General features: G+C 36.7%; 1 protein-coding gene across 5 annotated transcripts in view; it reads left to right on the top strand.

The window, feature by feature from the left end:
* The window catches only part of LOC107316441 (uncharacterized), a 297655-nt gene that overhangs the window by 35701 nt on the left and 239687 nt on the right, over positions 1-22267 (top strand). Inside the window, exon 1 of one of the 5 annotated variants that reach the window (XR_014948401.1) lies at positions 7205-7308. The exons of the other annotated variants lie outside the window; for them this stretch is intronic. The gene's annotated coding sequence lies outside the window, so the exon portion shown is untranslated. Of the gene's footprint in view, positions 1-7204; positions 7309-22267 lie in introns of those variants that run through there. 5 annotated transcript variants of the gene reach the window in all.

Raw genomic sequence — 22267 nt, 5'->3', positions numbered from 1 at the left:
GGCCGTGCCCATTTTCTCTTTTGCCCGTAAGGTAAGAAAATGACTGTGTCCACAGAACCTAAGAACTGTATTAATTTTTTGCCTAAGAAATCTCCCACATTTTAACAATGAAAAACAGATATGTGAAATTTAATTAAAAGTATAGAAGCTTTCCATCAGGATTATATTCTACAAGAAAGACAAATAAGTCAGATTCCTTTTAAAGTACCCACAACTTTTAACACTTGGCATTATTACTTTGACGTGAGTGTTAGAATTGAGCCTAAAATGTACTGCCATTATCTAAACATCAAGAAATAATCCTATATGCTCTACACAGCTCACATGCAAAAGCCCAAGCATTATTAAGGCAAGGAATCAAGAGTTGAAAATAATCCCTTGTGCACACATGCTGAGATAAGGACTTTAAAGCTTTTGCGTGTTATTTGGTGAACAGATATGAACAGAGCATTATGTAGGAAAGCTCCCTTATTGGGGTCTGAGGTGAGGAGAAAAACAAGATGTATCTTGAAGACAAAAAAGAATATCCTCTTTTGGGTGTATTTGATCTTTGATCTGGGCCATTTCTTTCAGATATTTTCCTCTTTGTGACTTCATAGTGTGCTGATTCATGTCTGTAGAAGATGACCAATTTCTAATCCTCTGCTTGTTATTGATGTCTCTATAGTACTCTGGGAGGTTGTCCTTTCCTTTTGCTCTTAGTCCACATGCTCCAGGTTGGTAATATTGCCATACGAGACAATTTGACTTGAAATGAGACGTTTCTTGTGCTATTCCAGCAGCAGGTGCTTTGGAGGAATAACAATCCTGTACTGTTTTTAACATAATCAAAATAATGTCCTTTCAATTTTTATTGTTATAAATTGAAGAACAAACATGGTTTCTATGCCCTTTCCAAGACCTTGACATTTTTAAATACATTTTTAGCAATTCAGTTTTAAGTATTCAATGCCAAAATGAAAGAGGAGTCAGCTTTGCTTTTAAATTGCTTGCAGTGTTTTAAAGTAGAAAGAAATGTCTGCAAGTTTGCAGAAACAGAAGCATCCTGTTAGATGCATGCTTCAGAACTACTGAATTTGAGACAAGGGAATAGTCAATGAAATGAGAGGGGAAGGAGGATTTTCATTTCTCAAGGAAAGAAATAAGTAGTGAGAGAGTGTAATCAATAGACTCAGCGGGAATGCGGAAAGAAAAAGTTTTAAATAAAGTTCATTCAGATTTTTCTTCTTGGCTCACACTTCTGGGATTTCTTTTTGTGTTTTTCAGAGATAAGCACCCACCTTCTGAAGCCTGTATGGAACTAGAGGCCTTATTTTTTTTCAGTATTTAAAACTTGTTTTTCTTTGCAAAATACTATGTGATTAACTTGACAGGTCTCTTCAAAATTGAGTGACATCTGTGTTGTCCTAGTGTTTACACTTGTGTGTTCTATTAGCAGGAAATATCCTTCATTTCTAGTCAAATTTTAATCAGCTGGACAAAAGCTCTCAACTGCTGAAGGATTATTCCTAAACCATGGCAGACTCCACTCTGTGTCTTTGCTTTCATCCCTTTTGTTGTAAGTACTGTTGAGTGAATCCTAAACTTCACAGAAGAAAAAAAAAATCCATGTTACCAACTTTTCCTTCAACTAAAACCCAGTTCTCTCCATACAGCAGTACTGAAATATTTTTCCCCCCTCAGCCTTCTAGCTGCTATAAAACTGAGGTAAATAATATTTTTTAGGCAAACAACAAAGTTGAGTGAAGTGAAATCTGCTCATCAGGTGTTTAACTGAAATCCCATGTTAGCATTATGGACTGCACTGCTGCTTTTTCCCCTTCTTAGAACAGTATCTTTTTACTTTAGCTCTAAGGCAACCTTGTCCCACAGCCTTGTAACCCAAGAAACAATATTTCTCAAATTTTCTTGGGAAATGCTTGTCTCATATTTACTGAGATTTGTCCCGCCTTGTTCTGCATGTAAGGCCATTTCATTCATGTTATGCTATTATCTTATCCTTCATGCTAGCACTCCTATGGTTTTTTGAACTTCATGTTTCATCTGTACTAAAGAACAGTCTCAAGGCAGACATTAATGAGCTGTGTTACTGAACTAGTTATTCACTTACCTGTACAGGTGTTCATTATGTATTTTGTATGCTTCCTTATTCCGTAGCTATTTAATACATCTACATTTTAGCATCTTATCCATCAGTTTGCTATGTTGTTTGACTTAAAACTGTTTATGATATTTTCTCTCTGGTCATCAGCATTAGCTAATGCAAGGGAATAGTATGGTGCTGGATCAGATGTTCAAGATGGACATTAAGTTTTTTCACTAGAAGCCAGTGGGCATGTCCACAAGTCTGTCCTAAACTGGTTGGTTTAAATGCTTATGTTTTCAGATGCTCAGTGCATGTAGTTGATTCCAGCATAGTTTTTTTCTTTTAGTCAGGTGTTTTAAGCCTGTTTTATTCTTCATGAGTTTCCATAAGAGTTAAATCACAGAGCTTTAACTCTGTGTTCAACAATCCTATTGACTTTGTTCTATCACATCTGTTTTTCATATAAGTAGTTAAGAGATTGTGTTAACAGAAATCTGGCTCTGTTATGTGTCCAAATATTAATCACATTATGAGAATATAAAGTACTTATAACCTATTCATTTTCTCTGGAGATAGCTTCTTGACACAAGATCTTGAAACAAAAGCTAATTTCTTTTTGACAGCTCTCTTGTATTTGTCATATGCATGGTGAGAATCATAAACACAGTGGAGTTAAGTGTGTAGGACACTCTTTTACTGGTGACTGAAGGTGACTGAAAATCTGTTTTAAATGTGGATAGTGTATCTTAAAGAACAGCAGCAACAAAAAAGTAATTATTAGCCTGTAACAAGTATTGTTTACTACTGAAATGTAAGCGATACACGGACAAATCTTCTGTTAAGTAATTCTCTTCAAGCCTTGCTCAGTTTCTTTAGGTTCATGTGAACCTTCTTTTTCAAACCTGTCCTGATCTCTTTGGATAGTATCCCTTCCTTTTGTTTTATCTTCTACACGATTTATTTATTTATTTATTTATTTTTAAACTTGATCTTCAACTTAGTGTTCTATTGGACTCTTCCTTTTGTGTTCAGTTTGACATGCTGTGGGATATCAGCTGTCAAAATGGTGACTGTACACAGTTTTGCAAATAAATGTGGGAGAGTTGTTTTCTACTTCTGTTAACAACCTCTGAATGTAACTCTGAATTAAAAATAAGCAGGATTATTTACAGGATATATATATATATATATAGCAATAGTAAAATTAAAGCAAGTAGGTATAGAATAATTTTTATTCCAAATGTGACTTAAAATTTGATGTGATGTTTATACAGCCAGGAGATATATAGTAATGTTTTTGTTCTTCAGTGGTCACATAGGATCAGTGACATGACTCAGATTTGAATAGACCATCTCATAACTATTGGGGATACTCCAGTATTTCACAATTAACTTTTGTTGTCCCAAAGATGCAAACATGGTTTTACACCAAGATTATTATCTCATGAAGCTTGATGTAAGCTTTTGTCCAATACTGAAAGAGCTTGATCAACAGAACATGGATACTCTTAGAGAGAAGTAAGGGTTTTCTCACGTTACTCAGCTGAAATGCTCAGTAATTGTGAACTCAGTTTTCTGTTCTTCTAAAAAAGGGTTATTTGAACTTCTATTGCAAAACAGAACACCACAAGCAGATGATATTCATATTGCCTGTTTTGAACTTATCTACTAGATTACTAAATGGCTGTAAATACCACACAGTGTTAGTACATGTGATGGAGCTGTTTTGTTTGTAAATACTTAAATGTGCACATGAATATCTTTCTGTGATACCCAGTTTGCTTAACAGAGAACTGTACTGTGTAGTTCACTGTGGATGGGCAGGCAGGGACAATGGTTGCAGACTCTATGGTTATTTTGCTTCTTTGCTCAGTGTGCAGGTAAGATTTTGTGTGTGGGGGGTGCTTATGAAAAATGTGGCCTGCAGTATCTCAGTTTACTACATGGACGTGCAAGTTGGGAGAAGATAATGGGAGCTGTAATCTTTATCTAGCACTCGGGAAACTATCTCATCTTATTGTGGAATGTGCACTCAAAGCACACCATCCAGTTTGAATTGGTGGTGATCAGTTTTTTCTAAGTAGTTACACAGTGGCAGCATGCTTTTGTGACAAGCCTGGTTAGTGCTGTCTTGCTGGAATAGCTCTTGTGCTCATGTCAGTTTTATGGTAAACTCAATTATGAAACAAATCAGGCGGGGCTTAGTTTGCTTCATTCTCATCTGAAACTGCTACTACACTGGGACATGGAGCTATGGAATTGTTTTGTAAATTCCCCTCCAAAAGTATTTTAAATCTGTTAGTATTGTATAACTGCCCTTCAAGGGCATAAGTAATCAATATAAATAAGAAATTGTAACTGGGAAGGCTGTGAGGGAGAGATGATGTTGTAAGACTAATGCAGCTATCTGTGGGAGTATTGGAAACATTGAACCTGGTTTTCTTGCAACCTTTAGGTTAGAGGAATTATTAGGGTTGGGTCCTGCAGTGGTTTCTGAACTAAGCAGAATCTTTAGGAGTTCTTGAAAGAGCAGCTATGATGGAGGTGAGTGCCAGGCTGGTCCCTGCTTTAGAGAAGAAACCCCAGGTGGAGTTGTGGATGCCCATCAACATGCTGTGTAATTTTACTAAAGCAAGTGTGTATGTATTTCTGTGTATTTATATGTTTAAGCGAGTATATTTGTGTTACACTGGATTTCATGTACTAGACACAAATGCTACAGTTTGCATAAGAATGTGTTCTTGTTATTCACTTGCTTTTATTCAACTAGCTCTGGCACAAGTTCTGCTTGGCTAAATGTTGTAGCAATTTTACAGCAAGTTAGCTGTAGTTGGATACTGAAAGAGCTTGATAATGTTGTAATCAGTGGTGGTTTTAGTAGTTTATGTCCTTTTGGTGGTGACAATGTCCTTTATAAATTTGCAGCTGGGAGTGTGCAGCTGCTTCAGGGTGAGCTGAGCTGGGCTTGGGCTGTGGATCCTGGCATTTCTGTGCTGCCAGTTGTTTGTAAAGGCCTCCTACATTAGGTTCCTCACTTTTGCTCCTCTCTTGATGCTAGATTGGGAGGCTGCTTCCGGAGGTGCTGATGTGCTGATGTGGTCAAGCTTCGTTTGTTTAAGGAAACCTGGTTGCCTAAGCATTATTCTAGTATTGGTAGTTTTCTTTTTTAGTATGTGAAATACCAAGCTGTGCATCAGGCACTGAAGGTGAGCCACTTTTCAGCTGGGTATTCAATCACAGTATCGTTCAATTGTGCACAGAATTTCTGCTTAGAAATAGATATTTTTGTGGATTTTTCTGGGCAGTAAGATTTTTTTCTGAGCATTTTCAGGCTAAATATTAAAGTGGTGCTTTATGTTTATTTTAAAGATGTTTAGGTTAATGCCTAAATACAGAGTGTGAATGCAATGTATGCTTGCTTTTCTCCTGGATTGCTTGAGTGTTGCCCTTAAAACACATAGGGGTAATATCTAATATTCTTGAGATCTCTGCTCTCAGCCCTCTAAGCCTACAGTTAATAAATTAAAGTAAAATCAGTGTTTCAAAAGAGAACCGTGGAAGGAATTAGAGACTAAAAAACCATGAAATGCTGTCAAGTATCTCCAAATTCTTTTGCATCCCCAGACTGTGTTCTGAGGATGGATTGTTTTGGTCCAACTTACTTAACTGCAGCAAAAAATCCTCCAAGGTCTTCAGAGTGTCTCCAGTGTGACCTGAAACTAGATTTCAAACACCCTCAATCTGAGTTTTTTCTGATTAGACCTTGATACTTTACAAGTTGGTTTGTGCTTGAGATCTGCATTAAATCTTACCTTCACGTGGTTGTATTCTGCCATGAAATCATACTACTGTACACAATGAGAGTGGTTAATGTTCTTTGCTATTATTTTTCTAGATGTAGTCCTTACATTCTAAGTTGTGTTTTAAAAGGCCTTTGTGAAACATATTTCTGCCTGGAATTTTTTTCTATTTGGAGACTAAACTTTTCTTTGTTATTCATCTCAAGGTGTGGTGTTTTCTTTCCCATTTTGACCAGTAAGGCTAAGTGGATTTTCCTCTGTTTTATTCCAACAAATAAACAAGCACAAAGATTATTTATATATATACATACACATGCACTTTATCTGCATATCATGTTGTACTAAAGTTACATTTAACATATGGAGTAAGATTTTCAGGTGTCATTTGTCTCTTCTTGCAAGAATGTAATTGCCAGCCAATTGCTCTCTGTGGGCTGTTAGATGGCAAAAGCTTTATGCTTATAAAAAGAAATAGGGACTAATTGCCCAGGATAGAGCACGTAATCCATCAACTGCTTTTCTCTTTGTAATGAGTTTTTTGCAGTGCTTTTATGACAGTGTTAAAGTTAATTACTTAATTATCTACAATCAAATAATTATGAGCTTTTGAAGTGGCTACAAAAGTGTTTTGTCCTTGTATTTAAGTGTTGATAACAGTTGAGTGTTGGTAAGTATATGTTAGCTACCATGTTATAGCTGTTGGAGAAAATAATTTTCCAATATAGGAGATAACAGTGATGATCTAATATGGAATAATTATCTGCGAAAGGCTCTTACAGGCAAAGCTGCAAATTAGCTATTTAGAATGTGACTTTTTATTCATCCTCTTCATAACAAAAATAGACTATAATGCAGACTGTGCATAGCACATCTTGTTAAGAAAAACAAGTAAATTGATAACCTTTATATGTTTGCATTGTCTGGTCTTATCCATTTTTAGTCACTGCTTGCTTAAGTACAGTTTCCTTCAGTCTCTTTAGAGGATCTTTGACTAAGTGGTCATTTTGTCTCGCCAGTGAGAAACGTACCTTAAATGTATGCCTGTTTTTGGCTTTTCCAAATAAGTGAACAGAACTTTCAGTTGTGTTGGAAATGTTTGTCCCAGCCTATGCAAGTATGGCAAGTGATGGAAAAGTGCAGTGCAACTCAGTCCTGCTGTGCAGCTCTTGTGCTGGACTGGTTTGCTGGAACAATTTGTAGTCGTAATAACATAAATCATGATTATTTTTAACATGCTTACACACGTCTGATTAGAGTAAAACATTTGATGTATTGATTTAGGTTAAAACTCCTTTGTTTCATGGTTTCTGTTTTTGTGCAACATGGAGCGTGAGCAAGAGGAGGCTAAGAGGAGACCTTATCCGTCTCAACAGCTCCCCAAAAGGAGGTTGGGATGAGGCGGGAGCCAGCCTTGTCTGTCAGGTAACAGCAGTAAGACAAGAACAAATGGCTTTAAGTTGTTCCAAGGGAAGTTCAAGCTGAATGTTTGGAAACATTTCTTCTAAGAGTGGTTGAGCGTCAGAACGGGCTGCCTGGGTAGGTGGTAGTTGCCATCCCTGGAGGTGTTTAATGAGAGGTTAGATGTACTGAGGAGGCATGGTTTAGTGGGTAATGTGTGGTAGGTGGATGATTGAGATAGTAGATGATCGTAGGGGTCTTTTGAAGTGTTCTTGATGTATTGGAGGTGTTTTGACATGGAGACGTGAGCTCTATAGTTAATATTTCTAGCAATTCAATGACTTTTTAAAAGAAATAGATTAAGCTGTTTGCATGTCATTCATCTGCTGATAGTAAATTGACAACATTAGAGAACTTCAAGCTGTAGTTCAACAAGTGTAACTGCAGCCTCCGTGCTGAACTGGAGTGGTGTTTAAAGCAATAACAGATGTTGCTCAAAAGTGTGTGCTAGTGTGTGTAGTTTATGTTAGATGAATGAACAGTAGGCTGGTTTTGGAGGTAAAAATAATTGAATTTGATTGAAAGACTTGTATTAGGTGTTTTGCTTGCTCTGTGTTTATTTTACCTGAGCTTATCAAATAAAGTTTATTATACTCTTTATTCATTAAATGTTAAGAAAGCTAATAGATCTAAAGGGAAGAGAATGTTGTATGAAGTATGAGATTTTGGGTTTTTTTTCAGTCAATATTTGCATCAGAAAATTTATTGTAAATGTCTTCACGTATTACCTTCTGGAACATGTACCTGGCAGCTTTATTTCACCAAATGCAACAGAAATGCAAGTTATAAATACTTTAATGTTAAGAATTAATAATGGTTCTTCATATAAACAAGACTGTGTTTAATATGACTGCAACCTACAAACTTCACACAACATGTGTAAAAAAAAAAAAAAAAAAAATCTACTTTTGTTGTCCAAAATTTCACTGGAAAAGCATTCGTGAGAGCATTTCACTGAATTTTCCTGATAGACAGACTGCAGAAGATGGCAATCATTCTAAGAGATGCCCTTTCATGACGCTCTGGATATCAAAGCCAAATGAAGGGCAGAAATTCCATGTGGGTTGTCAATAAAATTATATGCTATTTTAATTGGTGTAGTCACTGAATTTGCATGAGCTGCTGTTGCTCTTAGCATGTGTATGCAGCAGTAAAATGAACTTTATTTTTTTTCTAAACTTCTCAGACAAATCTGAAAGAAAATCCTGGATGCAAATTTTACAAGAAAACAAATTCATACGTTTGCTTTGTTTTGTAGTTCACATTTCTGTTTTGGGATATTTGTCAAACAGTAGTATTAAACAGAAGTCAAACGGATCTCAAGTGTGAACCGTGCTATTCTATTTCTCGTTGTGTAAATTTTTTGTTCCTACATTTTATCATTCTCTTTCTCTTTTTCCCTGCTTCTTTCTTTTTCCCTTTTGTATTACACCTGTGTTTTCAAAGTTTGGTACAGCTTGCCCCAGTGTAGATGCAGATATAACCAAATGTGATTATTGCAAGAGTGCCTTTGTTTATTGAAGTACTGAAACTCTCTGGTTACTAGACCTAAAGACACTGTGCAGATAGACAGGACTATGACATCCTGATAGCTGTGTTGCTGTGTTATTTAAATTTTCATCCCAGCTAAAAAAGAACATAAGTTGATATTCAGTGGTGATTTCCTTTTCTGGATCCAAGTTTTATCAAGTTTCTGTGTTTGCTTAACTCCTTTGAGGACAATAACACTGATTTAGACTGACCTTGAGAGAGGTGGATTTTTCAGTATATTAGTTGCTTTTTCTTTGAGAATGCTGACTGCAATGGTAGAGGTGTGTTCCAAATAATATTAGGAATAATTATGCAGTTCTGAGAATTTTGTTGTGTTCCATGCAGCTTTCATGTGTGGCAGTGAGTTTTACCATGGTTGACTTATGGTTCGTGGCTTAGATGTAGTAGTTCAGATTCTAGAGGAGTTGATGATAGCCTGTTTCTGCTTGATGCTACTGTCTTAACAAATGCTGGATAGGCTGGAGAGAAATCTTAAAGTAGCCCTAGTCTTAAAGTGGTTGGTACCATTAGTTTTTTTTTATACTGCTGTTTTAGAAACTGTTATTTATTGAAATTAATGACCATAATAATATGAAAATGTTTTGCAGCATCTTTCTTGGATAAAGGGTTAGTCTTTTTTGCTGTGTTTGAGCTGGTTTGATGCTCTTATCTTTATGGCGCTAATTTACAGTCATCATCTGTGGTGAAAGTAAGTCGTCACAGACATTAAGTGTAGCATATGGTTCTCTATAATATAATTCATGTTGTGCTCTACCCTTTATCTTCCACCATATGGTTCTGATTTAATTTTTAGGCATTTGTTATGTTGGATTGTTTTTTTTTAAACAAGTAATGATTTACTGCATCAAGTGAATGAAAAACTGTGCTTCCTCCAGTGCTGTCTTTGATCAACTGCTTGTTATTAAACTTGCTCATCAATTGTATTTCACTTGGTCTATAGAACAGGTTCAATTGATTTTTGTCTTTACCTTGTAGATATCAAAGGGTGCAGTTTAAGTGTTTTATTCTTTTTTCTGTTCATTTCCATGAAGTTGTCTTTTGCTCGAGAATGCCTGTTTGCAACAAGAAAGCTTGTGTCTTGGATGTATACCTACAGGACTATGACCAAGTAGTAGTAGGACAAATAGGCATATAGTCTAACTACTAAAAGCTGATGGTTTTAGACAGGATGGTTATAATTTTCGGTGAGTCTTTGCTTTTCCTGTTTTTGGTGAACCAGAAATGCTGTTACTGTCAGTTTCCTTTTAGTTCTTCTGGTAGTCATTTTTGTATGCAGAGTTACGCTTGACTTCGAGTAAGTATGGTGTTCAGATGTGTTTTTCTGTCACTGAGCTTAACTATTAAATCTAAATAGAGTTTAATGGAATGCTATATATTTCTATATCTATTGTTAAGATGTTAAAGACTGCTAAAACTAATTATCTGAGGTTTCTTTATCTATAGAACTTATGTTCATATTGGGTAGCTTTATCTGAGTTCTGCTATTGATGGTGCAGTTGTCAGTACTGTTCAACAATTACGTGTGGAACTGTTCACAAGTGCAGGGTAAAAGCTCTGCATGCACTAAAATCAGGGTCTTAGTGTATGTTTCTACAAATTTAATTTGTCTAATTTCAGAGTCACTTCTGGTGTCTTTCTGTGCTGTGATTTGGAAACAAACTTATCTTCAATTATTTGCATTATTTGAGCACTAACAATTGTTTGCTTTATTAACAACATGTGTGGAGACTGTTCTGTAGTTGGTGCATCAGCTGAACACTGTCTATAGCAAAGCACGGATATTTAAGAAAGCTTTGTTTTCATTTTCTTGTTATTGATTAAAGAAGGAACAGTGAACATTTAAACTTGTGTAATCATTAGGAATTAAATTAAGCTAAGTTTAATCCCAATTGTAATTCTTGGCTCTGGTACTCTACTCTTCAATATCTGTAGTCTTTTGAATTAAGTTGTCCATTAAAGCACTCTGCCTTTTGATGAATTGAACCAAGTGTTTCCTCCAGGGAAAGTCAGCCTTGAGTGATTGTGTCAAGTTTGTTTTTCCTGTGAGACTTGGAGGTTCCTTGAATTGAAAGACATGCGTGCTTTTTTTTGTAGTAGAAAGGAAATCTGTGTTTTCCAGTTGTATCAAACTGAAGATAGTTTGAGCAAGTAGTCTGTGTCGAGGTTACTATTTCTCACAAATAATTTGGTAGCAGTTGGCATTTTGTTAAATATTTCAGGAAATGTGATGTCAGTACAAATACTCTCCTATAACCGTGCTGCTGTGTCTGCCTGTGGAATATCTCCCGTATTTGGAATGTGAAGTAACATAGCAACATTAGAAATAGACAAAAAACAACTGAGAAACATAGGGATGAGATGAAGGCAGTCTGTCTTGAGTTAGCCAACAGCATCTGTGCTGGCTTGAAACCCTGCTTTTTTTGTAACTGACAGCATAGACAAAAGGAAGTATTTTAGATTGTTAGAGCAGTTATTGCAACTGGAATTGATCTGCTATGCCAGTATTTCATTGGAATGCTAAGCAGTGCATGGCACGTACTCAAGATGTGCTATTATTTTGAGTATTTGACTGCCTTATCTAATTAGGCTGTTAACTGCATGTGCACGTTTAGATTAGAAATGAATTATTTTCTCAAGTATGTTTTTCAAGGAAAGCTACAGCCACCCAGCTCAGCTATTACTTATCGCACAACTTATTTTCGTTCATCACTGCACAGTGGCATCAAAGCTTTTCAAAATGGTTAATATGATTGTAAACTGTGTAAGCCTTGGTAGGTTGTCAGCAATCTGAAACGATCGTCTGGGATTACTGCCACTGAATCCGTACTCTACCATAAGAAGAAGAGTGGGTTACTATCTATATCCTCAACACTTGTCAGTCAGTGCTGTTAGATGGATGTTTGGATGTTACAACCATTTGAAGTAATAGGCTTTCTTCTGAAAGAAGGTACATTACTTGGGTTCTTGTTGATTTTGGTTTGTTATTTAAGGTTTACTGAACAAGGTATCTTTTTTGTGGGTAATAGCTTGCATGCTGGTGACATTGTAACACAAAGTTTGAACTGTGTGGCCTTGGAAGAGACAGAGATGCAGACGCAGCTTGACAGCATAATACACTTTAGGGTTTCTAAACAAAAAAAATCACCACCTCTCTGATGTCCCTGGAAGCAACTTACAGAGAAAGGGTGTGTATCATGTTTGTGTAGAATATGCCGTGCCTTGAAACTGTTGAAAATATCCATGTTTACTTTTTTTTTTTACAATGCATACAGAAGAGAAAAAGCCTTACAGGGATAAGAGGCACTTAATAAAATGTGTTGTATATGTGTACTAGAGTTAAAGGTCTGCTATGTTAGACAATGTGGCGAACATATTGTCTGGTTATTTGACTTAGATCAAAGACAGAAAAAACCATGTTGTGTATGTAGCTTGATGATAAAGAGAAAAGGTGCTCTTCACCCACTTGCCTAAAAGCTTAAACATGATTATTTAAGGACAGAGTGAGGATGGGTGGACCCATTGGTTACTTCAGTACAAACAAAATTGAAACAGGTTGCTGAGGACTGTTTCCAGCTGGATTTTGACTATCTCCTAGAATAATTATCTGAACAACCGGCTCTTGTATTTAGATGTTTTCAGTTCAAAAAGCTATTTTCTTCTGTTCAGATATTATTTCTAGTATTCCAGTTGGCTTTCTCTTCCCTAACATTGGGTACTACTGGGAAGAGTCTGACTTGCTTGTTGCCACCCTCACAAAGCCTTCAGGAATGTGCAACGTTTCTGCCGGAGGTTCCTTTTCTTTGTGCTGATTAGTCCCAGTAATCCCAGACTGCTTGCATTCCAGTGGCTTCAAATCCTTCAACTGCTTCTGTGGCTGCTCACTGAGCTCACTTGGCTATGTAGCGTTCTCTCTGGTGGTGGAGAACTCAGAACTTGATTCAGATGGGTCTTGGTAGGACTAATCAGATAGGAATGGCCATTGCCCTTGACCTGCTGGTGATACGTTCTGTAGTAAGGTGAGGGATTATTCATTTTTGTCTTTCAGTTGCTGACTCAACTTACGTTTTATATTCACAAGGTTTTTTATGCTAAGCTACTTTCCAGCCAGCGGCTGATAGCATCTGCTGGTGTTTGGAGTTGCTCTTAGATACAAGCCTTCCTTTGTTGAAGTCTAAGTTTCCTGTGTGCCTACTTTTTAAGTCTTCTGGGCAGCACATACTTGTGATCTACTGGCAGGTCTTTCCACTTGTGTACCTACAGGCTGGCTGTAGTTGCACTGTCTCCCATCATCAATATTATTAATGAAGGTGATGAAGCATATTGTCCCCTGCATTGATATCTACAGTATACCACTTATGGCCACTCTCTAACTGGACTTGGTGTCACATTTCTCAACCCTTTGAATCTGGCAGTTAAGCTTGTTTTCAGTCCAGCTTATCTAGTTTGAACTTGATCATTTGTAGTTTTATCGTAACATTTTTTTGTCTTGCTCTTGTAGCAACAGACACTGTCACCTCTACTTATTACTAGCTACCAATTATTGAAACTAAAATTGATTCTCAACTTGTAGCAAGTAAAGCAATGTGCCATTGTGTGAGTGTTTCTTCAGGCCCTCTGGAAAGGAATTTTAATTAATACTTTGCTATCTGAGCAGTGTGAAATTTGGCAACTTCTTTAACGTTTTCAAGGAGTTTAAACATATCCGCACTGATTTCTTACAAAAATTCACACCTTGAGAGTAAGTCTGTGAAGAAAAAATTGTGGATCCACAGCAGTAAAATAAGATGAAGATGGAAATATTTACCTAGCAGCAAAGATAGAAGCAGAGCAGTTAAGCTAATGTATAGTGAAAAAATCATTCTTAATATATAAAAACACGGATGAATGGGCTACCCTAAAGTCTCTTTTTTGAATGCAGAAAAAAGGATCACGTGCAGGAGGCTTTCTAAGATCCTGAGGTGTGCTCCACAACTTCTCTGGGCAACCCCTGCTGATGAAACTTGTCTGACCAAAGAAACGACTAGTAATTTTGCCTATGATATCACCATTTATTGATGATCTTAACGTCTCTTGATCCCATCTACAGAAAACTTAGTTATAGCTTGCTTACTTAAAAAGGTCTTGGTCTCCTTTTGTGTATGACATGAGGGAAACTCTCAGTATAGAGCCTGGAATTTGGAATACATCCATGAAGTCCTGCTTTTATGAATGTAATTGCGTCTTACTACTCACGAAGTATAAGATCAAGGCATACATGAATATCTGAGGTGTCTGAGTTGTGCAATAATTGAAGTGGCATTTAATGATGTGCAGTCATCAGACCTCAAAAAAACATTTTGTAGTAGTAAGCCACTTGTTTGTTATTTCCTTAGTATGTAAGTAAAATTTAGAAAATAATTGTTAAATTCTGTATAAATGCTAATTTGTAGTAATTAACTGGAAAATACTATTAATGTAGTAAAAAAAAAAAAGATTATCTGTGCAGTTACTTCAGTGTAAAGTCCAATTTCAAGTATGTTCAGACTTGGTTCAATCTTAAATTGTCTTTAGGTGTATGTATGTCAAAGAGGTATTGTGGAGTCATGATTAGGGTTAGGGTTAGGGTAATTTCTTGGTTCTTCAGAACTTGGAATGAGTAAATTTGCAAATCAGACTAAGGAAGAGCAGTACTTCACACAATTATTTGGCGTAAGAATACTATGTTGAATTTTTCTAATGTTCTGGGCAGCATGAGGGTGTCATGGGTGCTGAGCCGATGGTGTGGGGTTGGAACTTTGGCTTTAAAGGTCACTTCCAACCCAAGGCATTCTCTATGTTCCTTTTTTGGCACTGCATATAGCAGACATTATTCTAGAAATCATTTGGTGCTTTCCTTAAAATTTCTCATTTTATTTTTCTTCAAACTTTCATGGGGCTGAAGTAGGTATAGATTTTATAGTTTGTGCAAGTTGCAGCGTAGGAACACCCAGATGTAATATCTGCTTGGTGTGAAATAGTGAAAGCTTTGGCATCTGCCCTTGACTCTAGTTTACTGCTTTATCTTAAAGACTGTGCAGGAGGTGAGCATCTCAGTCTGGTCACATGAACTGTCATAACCACTTGTTTTTTTTAAAGAGCTGGAATTTTTTGATATTCAGTAATACCAGAGCAGGGTAATAAAACTGAATGTATCTATTGGATAACTACATGAATTCTAAAATAGTTTATTAATGAAGTAGAGGAGATGACTGTAGCGAGCATTTAGAAGACTAACAAATCACAGAAGCCTTGAACTTAAAATCCAAACTTTTACTAGGTAAATTCGCTTGTTATTAACTCTTCACCCTATTAGTCCTCATAGTTTGCCCTAACCATTACCATCATGGAACACTATATACACCAAACTGTAGTCCTTCGGCTTAAGTCCTATATGAGCTATAAATATACAAGACCATGGAGCAGAGCTCATACAGTTGGCAGTGAAGGTCTTTGATGTTACTTGAAGTCAAAGTGATCAGGCTTGAGTGCTTGTACAAGAGAGGGTAGAGTGAAAGTAGGCTTCTTCTCTTCTGCAGTTTTGCTTGGCTGTGTATAAGGATATCATGCCCTTTCTCCCAAGAGAGGTGGAGTTGAGCTACATGAGAGTATTCAGACATCTAATCTTTTATTCACTGCAACTGACTAAAGTTGCACCAATCACTTCTTGAAGTGAAATGGCTTTAGGAGGCTGTGTTTCAGTGATGCTCAGTTTGAATCTTACCATTGCGTATTACTGCTTTTAACTTGGGTAGCTGCAAATAATTGAATACTTGATCTTATTAGCAACAGCTCCGACCTTGAAAACGACCTATTGAGCTTCTTTCAGTGAGTTTGTAACTCACAGGGAAGAGACAGCCCTTGATCTCCTAAAATAGGAAATACATATCTATTGTTACAATCCGTAGGCATGTGTAGCCTGTTGTACTTATTAATGTCTGTGGATGTGGCACAGCACTTACTCCCCAGTGTGCTCCTCTGCTGAGACTGAAGCTTAAAGAGAATATTCCAGCAGTTTGCTGGTCCCCTGCCAGCTCATTAATTTTGGGTGCGTGCTTCTGAAGCTCACTGTACGCAAGAGGAATTTATCTTGTCACTACCAGCACTAACCAAATAACCATTTAGGTCTTGGTCTATTTGTATCTTTGACAGTTCCGTTTTTCAAATTTTAGGCACTCCTTCTGATTTCATTTAAGATGGTTTTCAAGACAAGTAAGTAATCATGTTTAGTTAACTTAATCCCATCAGTGATGGCGGAGAGAGACTTTGCAGTACAGCTCTTCCAGTATGAGAACCGATAAAAGCTTCTCAACAACAAATGAAAGGGAGTAATAAAAAGACTCAAGATGCTGGAATGCCTCACATCAAGAGCAGCTGATAAAATATTGAACAATTTACCTGCTTTAATGTCTCTAGAGTGCAGTGTTGCAGATGTGTTGTACTGTGACTGACAACTTGGAAGGCCTCTTGGTAAACTGAACAAAGAACATGCTAGATAATGTAAGATTTTTGTCTCCTTGAACAAGCAACTTAATAAGAATAATGATTTATTTATTTTGGTGCAAGTGACATCTCTCTGACCTTGGTGCATTTTGTATTGAGCAGAATGATTTTTTAGGGAAGAGCTGGGGCTGAGTGTGTTGTATGAGGTTGGAAATGAGCTTCCACTCATATCTTATGATCATCTGCTTTACCTACATCCATGCCCATAGAAAAACTGGGTAAAAAGGGGGAAGCGAGAGAAGCCCATACATTTTTCTACATGTAATGTATTTTTTTTAAACTAACGTGAAGCTTTCAGTGAGTTTGTCTTTAAAAGAAAAAGATCCTTTTGCTTAATTAATGCAAGGCTTTGTTGGTATGCTGTAATTGGAGTAGCAAAATAATGGCAATCCTAAATATTTAAGAGTAATATTATGTCTAATATGCAATAAACAAAGAGAACATATACTATGACCACAGAGGTGTGGTCATAAAGTGTATTTCTGTGGTCATAAAAAGTATTTCTGAAATGATATTTATGACTGAGTAATTTCTGGTGCAAGTCTGGGTCACAAAGAATCTGTTTCTGATATTTGGATCCAACAGAATGCTTTTTTCTTTATATGTTTTATGCCCAGCTGTCAGTGTAAATGTGACTTAATATTGATAAGCTGCTATTGGTGTCTTTATTAAAATAAACAATCATTACTGTTTATCAATCCATTAAACTGTTTACAAGAGCTGATGAGGATTAGCAGATCCCTCTCATACAGACACAGCAACTAATGTTTCATTTGTAGCGGTTATTTAGAAATCATGAGTTGAAATGGAGTATGAAATGTATTTAAAAAAAACAACAACAAATCCCTGCATAATCATTTGCAGTCAATGAATACACGTTGCACTGTCAGCTCTGTTAGTTTCTCCAGCCCCAGTTACTTGGTTCATTGTTTTCAAGGGATTGTATTTTTGTTAACCCTTCAGTGCAACTGATATGGTACAATAACAAACAGATTACAAGCAGATAGTAGATAAGAAATACTCTTAATTCAAGGTATCTGTTTGCTCCTAAGACCAGTCTGCTTTTCTGAGACACCACACACAAAGAACTAAGTCAGTTAAGCTCCATGAAAGAAGGTAGTAGGAAATGCCTGGAGCATGCCTTAGCACAGGGAGGAAGACAGATTTGTATGGAGAATGTGATATGATATAGAAAGAGTTCAGGGAAAAGACCGGCCAGTTGTGATCCTTTCCCAGCTATCTGTTCTTTCTCAGTTCATCCTAAGCACATGCAGCTTCACGTTTGGTTCACTAGATGCAGTTTATGGTATAACTGTGGGCTGGCTGTTGCTGTGAGTATATGGATTGAGTCAAATCTGCTGTCTGCCTTTATTCCCAGCTTGCCATCTCTGCCCCGGCTTTAGCTGCTGAGTTGTTTTTATTGTACATATTTTGGTGGTGGTTTGTTGCTAATTTCTAAATTATATAATCATTTAAGTGGCCTCAACAAAAGTAACTTTGCTTTTGCTGAGGATGAATTATCTCAGCTCAATTTAGATAATTTCTGTTTAAATCCTTGTGTTGCTGTTTACTAAATCACCCCTTAAACATCATGTTTGAAGCCTTTTAAGTGGATCTTCAAGGCGTGTATAGAAGTGCCCTGTGTGCACGTACCTTGATGGCTCACTTTTCCTTGCAAACATCAACATAATTATTGCAATGCATTGTATATCTGTCTATATAGTTTTCTAAAGATGAAGAGAAAGGCAGACGAAGGGAAGGATCAAATAAGGGTTCCTGTGTTTCTGGTTTTTGTCCTTGATTTGATGAAGCTGTTTAAGAACTGTGTTTCAACAGAGTTGCAGTTGCTGGTGCAGTAGTTTCTGCTTTTCCTATATCGGACATCAGGTGCTGGCTGACTTCTGAAAGTTCCTTACAACTGTTTTTCTACTACTGGTTTCCTAAACTGAGAACAGGGTTGGGAAGAGCAGCAAAACGTTTAAAACATTTTGCCCATCATAATTTTCCAGCTTTAAGATCTGAAAGTTTTTTTTGCAAAATAGGCCTAACAGCGTTTGTTGTCATGCTAGCAGATCAGGTATCTGCCGCTGTTGCTAAGTGTTAAGAATGCTCTGATACGACCCATCAGTGTAAGTGGGGACAGGGAAGCACTGTGACAATTTCAGAAGGAAACTTTTCTGAAGAGTAAAAATGCCATATTTAGGAGGGTTTTAATAGTCTGTTACTTGCTTGTATTTTTAACAAACGAAAGGCAATGCATTGTTGTGTACTGGCAATGCTTGTTGTAATGTCTGAGATGTATATGAAATACAAATGTCTGTAATGGAAATTGTTGCTGAAATGAAGAATGAATAATCAACTCACTGCATCTCTTGGAAATAGGCTGTAGCCATTCTGCAGAATTAATACGTATTTGAGAGCATTATGAGAACATAATGAACCTAAGCTCCCACTAGTAATAAAACAGTGGTTCTGTTTAAAGAATGGTTTTATTGTTTATAGAGAGAGCCCGTTAATTTGAAAGATTGCATTTCACCATGTTCATTTCCCTGCTGGCTGAGTACAAACTGTGAGCATTAATTAGTTACCATTGTTTTGGAAGTGGGTAGTAATATTCAGTTGATTAATGAACACTTTGGGATATACAATCAAAACTGGAAGCACAGTGCCAAATTTTCTACCTAATGTGAGAGTATTATTTCAAAATCCATTTATTTGTAAGTCAGATAGGCTTCAGTAACTGTCATTATCTTCACCTGTTTGCTGGTTTTTCCTGTATCAGCTTCTTCATAGCACTGAAAAATCTATCTCGACTTGGATCAGTTTTCCCGCAGTCCTCTTTGGTGAAGTGCCTGTGAGCTTTGCTGTCTTACCTTTTAGGTTGGAGAACTCAGGAGTATAAAGAAGATTGGGTAGTACTGGAGGTGGAGGCAACTAAATTTAAGTACCTACACTGCAAAGAGCCCAGTGGAGAATGGCTGGGTTGAGATTGCTTTACTGGCTCTTGCAGAACGGTGCTAAAATGTTGTGTAATTTTTTGCTCACACAGAAAATATTTTTCCGTCTCTGCCTTGAAATGTGCACAGACTGATACTCGATTACTGCTGTCATTATCTGGTGCTAGAACATTCAGTGTTTTGTAGCCTGCAGGAAAAAAAATAAAAGTAGGATAACACAGAAATAAATTAAAAATATCACTATGACTCATTAAAAGGAATAGAATTGTTGATATCCAAAATTATGGAGTCTTAAATTATGAGTGGTTGAGGTAAAAATCTAGAGTGCAAAAAAGGAAAAATCAAAATGCAGTAACTATTTTGGATTCTGATAAGTAAGGATCCGTAACTGAGAAATTTGGAAGCAAAAGCAAAATCTGTCATTTCAGTATATTAAGCTCATAAGGACTAAGAATTCATTTTGAATAAGAGTTCAAGTGCAATTGAGTCCCGATAAGGCTTAGAAGGAAACTGGTGTTGTGTCAGATTAGGTCTTTGTTTTCTGTGGTTGGTCCTTTAGTACTCAATTTGTGATAGTTTTCAGTTGTTGTTTCAAGTTGTCCTATACCAAGTTGGGTATGTCAGAATGTGTATTTGTATTTCAATTATGGTGACTGCTTCCCTTTTTACCCTGCTTAAGCTTGCTTGATGTGGGAACACATTTCTAGCTGCGGTGACTGAGTCCAGTCTGTTCACTCTCTGTATGTTTTTCAAAGCACCCTTTTGCATATTTACTGTCGTCTACTGATCTTTATTTGATCTTGAGATTTAAGAAGGAGAGACTATTTGAGTTACTGAAACAACATGTTGATGTGGTCTTTCTGCGTGCTTAACCCAGGGCATGTGTCAGGGCAGTTCTGAATAGTCTGTGCTGATACAGCAAAGTAAGCATGTGAAAAAGTTTCCACACCCAGTGCTGCCTTCTTATGCCTTCACTCCTCAATTGTGTCATGTAAATATTTTTCCTTTCATTGATAGCACCTTTCTGCTTCTATGTAAGGTCTTTACATCTAGGGGCTTTCTCTTTTGGTGTCTAAAGTAGTGGAAAACTGTTTTCATAGCAGACAGTTTGAAAGAGAAGAAATCGTGGCAATCTAACAGTGCAAGTGAACTTAGTGCTGAAGGTTGTTTAAGCATAAGACTTTTCTGTCATAGGGTCTCATCCCTATGTCCCCTTCTGAGTGATAAATTGCCTGGCATGATCTGTGATAAGCAGGTAGGTGAAACTTTCAGAACGGCTGTGTGAAAGCACAGCCTCTACATTTTATCTTCTTGGAGGTATTACTTCATGCACAGCTACTGAAAAACACTAATAGGGATGGTTAGGATCCTATCCTCGGTGTTCAGTGTCATAACGTGGCTGATATCTTTCCTCTGAGACAAGGTTATGACAGCTCTAGACTGTACAGAGAAAATATACCTAGCTGGCACTGTCAGCTGTAGTCAAAGGCATGGGTAAGTTACTTGTGATGATATTGGGTTGCTGTTGTAGGAGTCACGTGATAGAGGTGATAGTTTTCCTGTATGCTGACTGAATGACTTGTTGAGCAATCTGTCAAAAGTTATGAACACGGACTGATTTGGAAAGCAACTCTCTGTACATATTCATGGCAGAAAGCTATTTCACTGCTAGGGGATTAAATGTGCTTTCTACATGAGCAGATTTGTAGAAAGTAAATATGAGTGTTTTCTTTTAGCTAGGATGCATTTCACTCTCTCTTTTGATGCTGTAGGAGTGCTGGAAGTTGGAGAGGACTTTGTGACTTTTGAACTCAGGACTATCAACAGATTTGGACCTGTTAGTTTGAAATATGTTTTAGTCCTCTGGTAATGTCAAAACAAAAAAAAAAACCAGTAGTCTTTGAAGTTAACTACATTCAGAGTAATTAAAACTACAATGAAATGCCAAGTGCTTTACATTGACCTTTCCATTTAAAGCTGATGTTCAATCGTTTTGTTATGTTAATTTGTCTTAGGAAAACAGAATGCAAGTTTCATATTATTCATCGTGGTTTTGTATTCATTTTAAAAATACTTTGTAATGGGAGGCTCTTACACTGTAGTCAAGATGCATACGTGCAGTTATTTTAAACAAATTCCTATGCTTTGCCATTTGAACTGCAAGTAGTTAGATCCATTTATTAGAGAAGATTTTTCTTGTCTGACAGAGATGGCATTGGTTTGTGTATCTGAAGTACTTAAGAACAATTAACACTGTAACAAAAATTGTCTTCCTTTGTTAACTTCACACACTGTTTTTACTAAGACTTTGAATATTAATTGATCATTACAATTTCTTTTGGTGTTAGTTTGCTTTACTTTGAATGCTATTACTTGGGTCATAATATCAAAGCCTTTTTTCCCCAATTTAAAATCTGTCTGGCAAAATTGTGATTTATTGGGCTTATTACTGTATTAAATTTGAAAGATGCTATTACATAGAATGTTAATTAACAATATAATAATAAAGCCATTTCCCACAACAATGACTAGAAATTGAGGCTGGACACATGCAAGGTTGCTTAGGGTTTTGTTTTCTGTAGCTTTTCTGAGTAAGTGGATCTAGAAAACAGGAGAAAGAAGTAATTGCTAATAAATATCTGTAATTATCACAAACAACTACACAAACGATTAAAAAAAAAACAACCACCAAAATCCCCAGTATTTTTCAAGACTGTTCTTTTGACCTAAGTCCTTTCCCTAAAAGTTGAGTGCTGTCTTCCATACAACACTGTTAAAAGCAAACAAAAAACTAAAACAAACGTTAAGTACTTTTCTTAACTTCGAGGTAGTGAAGTGATACATTATGTTAAAACATTTAAAGCTTAGATTTTTTGACTTGTGATTTAGTCTGTGAA

This window comes from Coturnix japonica, chromosome 7 (assembly GCF_054131305.1).
Source record: "Coturnix japonica strain WE chromosome 7, WE-NBRP24, whole genome shotgun sequence".
NCBI classification, from domain to species: domain Eukaryota; kingdom Metazoa; phylum Chordata; class Aves; order Galliformes; family Phasianidae; genus Coturnix; species Coturnix japonica.
Note: the sequence above shows the minus strand (reverse complement) of the source record. Positions and strands in the feature narration are given on the sequence as shown.